Here is a 6,000-nt window from a genome sequence, read left to right on the forward strand (position 1 = left end):
ATCAAAACACAATCACCTGCTTGAGCCATGAGTGCCCTATGTATAAAAAAACCCCAGATACAAGCACATAAACTCAGGAGATTAAAAGTAGAAGTTACCTGTGGAGTACTATTTAATTTCCCTCATGGATCTCAGCTTTCAGAGTTTTACACTTGTATATTTCTTTTCTATCTTCCAACCAAGATAAGCAGAACTTTTCTGGGAACATAGGGACTAAAGGGCATCTACTGTCACAGTAGATATAATTTCATAAAATCCTAAAATGTACTGTTTACTACAAAAGTAGTTAGCTTACTAGCACCTATTGCTTCTGTTGAAAGATTGCTATAGAACACTGTTTCTCTGATGGTTAGAAATATGCTTTTAGCTTAAAATAGTTGATGATTTTTTTCATGCTATTTGTTCTTGCGCCAGTATTGTCTTATGGCTTGAATGATTCTTCTGCCACGGTGGTATTTGGACATATATTTATAAAGCGTAATTGTATCCCCCTCAGCCTTTCTTTTGCTAGGCTAGTGCTATTCAGCTATATTTGTCTCATCAGTAAAACTAACTCCCCATGCTTGTCTTACTAGATGTCTGCACCTGTTCTAGCTTCAGTTCAGCTTTCTTAGAGCTGTGGCTGGCATCCTGCTGGTAGTCCCACCAGGGATATGCACAGTATGAAAAACACCCCTCCCTGCCCACTGCCGCACTTCACCCAGAGCGTCCCAGGATTTTTCTTCTCTGTGTCATGCCAGCAGCTCCATTCAGGCCATTCTTCAGTTATTTGGCTGCTCCCCTGCCTCTCCTTCCTTGTGCTGTGCACAGATGATGAGATGCAAGTTACAGTAAAATTTCTCTTGGCTGGTATTTATCTACTTGGCTTTGCTCTATTAGATTTCCATTGCCTTATTGTGAGAAATGAAACCTCGTGATTCTCATGAGTAGATGTAATTTGAGCAGCCGGAACTTTTAGGAAAACATTAGAAATTATGTGACTGTAAGGAAAAAAATAATCATACTCAGCATTCATTTTTCAGAGCTATGTTTCAGATGTGATGCAGTTGGCTCTAATCAACATTGGTACATTAAGGTGTTGCCATTACACCAGAAAAAAAACCTTATGTTGCCAAGTCTCATGATTTCAACTGGTGTTTTTCCTCAAATGCTCTCTCCTAGAATTGTTATTATAAGTTAAATTTTCAAACTATTACTGAAATATGTTTCTAGTTTCAGAAAGAAGAATGTTGTAAATGCTAAATCCAGAGAACAATTCCTATGAACTTAAAAGGGACAGATTACAAAAAGAAAGCAGGTTTAACTCCAAGACTACTGAATTTTCAGGGCATGTAGCAATAGTGCTCAGGTTTTCAGAGCATTTAGAGTCTTCAGTACTACCAGATGATATGAAATAGTACGATTTGACCTAAAAATCCTGTTTTTCTACACACCTAATTGAGAGTTGCTTCATGGAGAGACATCAAGTCAGAAGTGGTGGGACTTGCTGATCTGCTATCTTGCATTGAAATGTCTTATGCTGAGGACTCAGGTACACCCTTGTACTCTAAAAAGACACAAGGAAGGAAGATGGTAAGAAGAACGAGCCATGGAAAGCAGGAAATATTTAAGGTTGCTGGGGTGAGTTTAGTGCCTGTGAGGAACTGATAATGAGGCTGAACTTTGCCATGCATGCTCCTATTATGGGGCATGAGAAAGCCACATCTGGGCTGGCCCCTGCCTCTGCCAATTCCCACTCCTATGTCTCTCGCAAAAGGGTTGCAGCTGGTGAGATGGGTTGGCTGTGCCGAGTTTCAGGCTTGAGTAGGATTCACAGATGAGTTTAAGACAAGATTTGAAGGCTTGTCTTCACAGGTGGTATGTTTAGATGGTATTGACCCTTGTTGCTGTCTGTGCTGTACTATGCTCATCCCAAATGTAGGGATTTCTCCAAAAAAAGCAAAGATGCATTGATGGCCAGGAGGAAGCTTCAGTGTAGGTGTTCACTGCCTGTTCTCTTTATACCGTTTAAGAGCGAACTAGGAATGGAGTTTTCTTGCAAAGAAGGGCTTCTGCTTGGGATTTTTTCTGCTCTTTCCTTCAATACAAAGTTTCCTGGACAAGCTCAGAGAATGCAGTGAATGGAAGCACAAGACAGTACTATGGATGACTGAATTAAAGTTGGAAAAAAATGTTTTTCAAGTACATTTTGAATATTTATTTTGAAATATTATCAAATGCAGGAATTTTAAAGTCTTAGGTTTTCTTTTGGTTTTATTCCTGAACTTTACAATTTTTTTTCATTCCTTTTCAGCACTTGCTGGTTTGTTTTTTTTTTTGTTTTTTTTTTTTTTTTTGCCACAGGAACCTGGAGAATTAAGAAAACAGATTAAAAGTGAAAGATGAAAACGGATTAAAAGTGAAAGAAGTCAGAGGAAGTCAGTTTAAACATGAAACTAAAGACACTGCAAAAATTTCACATAGAACTTTCATTTTCAGACACACAGAAGATTTACTGGGAAGAAAAAATCAGTTAAATGAAGCACATCTACATCTGGATTTTCATACAGAGAGGTTTTATCTGACTAAAAGTCAAATCCTACTAAGATTTTATTGTCTGTTTAGCTTAATATTCATAAACATTTCTTTTTGCCAGGGTGGATTAGAAATCGTGTTCAAAGGGCTTCTGTAAAGCTTCTAATTGCTCTGAGATGTCACAGTAAGGACCTTAAGCCCAAAAGAATTCTCTTTGTGTGGTGACAGGAAAACATGACAAAATTATGGTCTGGCTTCATGAATGACAGAGAAGATGACAACCAAGGCCCACTGCTGAATAAGTCAATATCCACACCCAAGGGTTTGCTTTATTTTTCAAGGAGGGCTTAGGGAGCTTGCAGGTGTGTTTGTTTCCCAAAGATACTGTTTAGATTAAATCAGTTTCGAGAATAAAGATGTTTCTACTTGACAATGAGCATAGCCAGGTGCAACTAAATTCTGGTCCAAGGCTAGAATAGATTTTGGTTTCTGTATTATTAGTCCACTTAATATCTACTTTTTTTTCTTTTTTGCTGCCTTTCATACCAAGCTTATTAGGAAAAAAATCAACTTGACTTTAGCCTTCAAAATGGGCAAGGACCAGGCTCGTAAAGCAATCTGCTCTAGGAGCAGGCTGGTTTGTGTACCTTGGGTGATGCAAAAAGCCAGGGTGGAGGAGGAACATGGTTTGGTTACTGACAGCTGCTGTCCAGCTGATGTAATTCAGTAGTAGCCAGTGACAGGCAGAAACTATAGAAGGTACAAATGATAATTCTTTGGGGAGCTCCAGAGATAAATAATTCATCAAAATGAATTTTATAGTAGGGGTCAAAAGAAATCGAAGACAGCCTGAATGTTAACTCTCTGAGGGAGAAATTGACAGATTGATTTTGTACAAACTATGCAGGGGGGAAATACAGGCAAATTAAATGTAAATGGAGAATACAACATTGTTCCTACTACCTGGAACCAAAGTAAGAGAGACACAAGAAATTAAAAAAAGGAAGCATGTTATTAAGGAAGTCAATAACTGAAACTGGTGCTGGATAACAGTGCCAGAGAGGTGCTGGGTAACAGCAAAGGAGAGTGAGTTGTCCCAGGTCCATATGGTTGTAAAATGTATCATGCAACCACAGCAGAAGAGTGTCTTAGTAATCGGCTCAGTCACTTGCCCACAGTTAGGAGTCAATTCATCTCCCCAAAATATTTCATGTGTCTGAGTCAGGACACGTCTGTCTGTGAGGGAAGGACAGAAGTGCTGACATGGGACATCGTTATGGCTCCCACAGGTGCCAGGGACTAACCCATGGGGTGGCTAAAACCATTCCCTGCTGACTGGGCTAAGTCACCCTGCATCACCGGTGCCTCTCTGCAGCTGCATCTCGGAGGCAGATGTTCCAGGAGGAGGAAAGCCATCATGGCCCATGCAGCTCAGAGTTCCCAAAGGAAAAACAGTGGTGTTGCAACTAAGCAAATGTAATGTCTGTTTCTCTGTGACTGCTTGAAAAAGCATTTCTTGGTGAAGCCCTTTTTGAGCTTGCCTAGCACAGGGTGACTGGTGTTCCACATACCAGCTATAAGTCTGCAACTATATGTGTTTGGGTTTTATGTTTGCCTTACTTTGTGAACTCTGACTGGTCAAATAACTTCATCCAGACCAAACTTGGTATTTGAATAAACATGGGCTTAGGAATGAGTTGTTATAAGACTGTGAAAATGGCATGTTGCTTATGTACAGCACAAAATTTTCCGCCCAGTCTTACATTTTCAAAAATGGTCTCTAATTTTGTGTATCCAGATTTAGTCTCCCAGAGGCTGGCTTTCAGAGCTCTTGCCTGCCCCAAGTTTGAGCGTGTATACTTCACAGTCCCCAGAATAGCTTCTCTAGGCCAATCTGCTCCCTTGCAGCCCATGTTTTGTGCTATTCTGGATTCATTTTTTTTGTTGTCTGAGAACTGCTGTCTGCAACATACAAAATGTTATCCACGCTGTAAGTTTTGTGTTCCCTAAATCTGTGAAACTTTTTGTTCTGGAAACTTTATTATTGTTTTAGATCAAAGGTTTCCTTCCTATCCAGACCCAGAAAAAAAACAACAAAACAATATACGTTTATTGTCTTTCATAATCAGGTGTAGATTGCAACCATGAGAGTAAAAGGAGAGATGCTTTGACTACTTCAGTTATTTAGCTGAGTAACTCAGAGAAAATCTCCTTTCAGCAGAATGGGAGAGGAGAATCAGAAAATAAACCATTTGAAATGTTACATTTTTGTAAGCTAAATTTGTCAAAGGCAGGGAGTTTGCTGCTTTCTCTTTTTCCCCTTGTGTGCATTATGCAAGGAGGCATTTCTCTTTTCTGATCTGATAACAAGGTAAAATGTGATTCTTATGTGCAGAGATTTTGCTGTGATTTAGGGAAAAAGGATGTGCATGTGGTAAAGCACCAGTTTCCAAAAATAAACAGAAGAATACTATGGTGAATTGTGCTGATCACAGGATTAATGCTCTCATTACTGGATTCATGCTGGGTCCAGGTAGCATTAAAAGAGGCTGGCAAACCACAAGCGACTCTGTAGGGCTTTTTTCCCTCTTTAAGACAAAAAAGCCTGCCTCTCCTGTCAGTTACATGCAATTTCCAGAGCCAGATGAGAAGCAATGATGTGACAAATAAATGCCTGCAGCACATGGTAGGATCAGCCTGTGGCTAAAAGCTGTGTCCAGGCTTTTTCTACAGTGAGAGCAACCAGGCCACCGTTTTTACTCTGAATTCTTCAAGATCACTCCATTTAATCCACTAGGTAAAGTAATAGGCAATGTTAAAATTTCTAAATTTATTGTTAAAATTAAAATTTCCTAAAATTTCTAGGCTGGCAATACAGCCTAGAAAATAAAAAAGGAGGAAAAGCTGCTACACCATTTTTCAGAAAGCAAGAGGCAGCTGAGGCCTGTGTAAGGGTTGTCAGCTGCTGATGAAGAGGAGCAAGTAGCAGTGTGAGAAGCAGAGTGCGTACACAAAGTTGCTTGCTGGGAACCTGCCAGCGAGCTTTTCTGAAGGCTTTTTGTGCAATAAACCCAGCATTGATTGACAGTTTTGCAGGTGTATATGCAGACAAAGAGTAGAAACGTTCAGCCCTTATACCATGAGGGAGCACAGTGCCAGCTTTTGCTCATCTCCTGCGATGCCCAGTGGTGCCTGTTGCTGTCTACCCCATTAATTCACACTCCCCTTGAAGAGCAGGGGAGGAGGGTTAGTGCAGTCCTGGTGGAACACAGCGTGGTGGCAGGATCCTGCATTGTATGGGGCAGGGGTCAAGGTCCTCCCTAGCTGCTCCATTCCATGAGGCTGACCACAACGTACACTGCTCTCCTGCTCCTCAGCTTGGCCAGGTAGCCCTCAGGCAAGCAGGCTCTGAATCATTGCTTGCAAATAACTCGAACCAAAACAAGCAGAAATAAGCCAGCAGCATGAGTTGGAGGAGAAAATTGG

The sequence above is a fragment of the Motacilla alba genome, chromosome 1A, assembly GCF_015832195.1.
Source record: "Motacilla alba alba isolate MOTALB_02 chromosome 1A, Motacilla_alba_V1.0_pri, whole genome shotgun sequence".
Taxonomy (NCBI): Eukaryota; Metazoa; Chordata; class Aves; order Passeriformes; family Motacillidae; genus Motacilla; species Motacilla alba.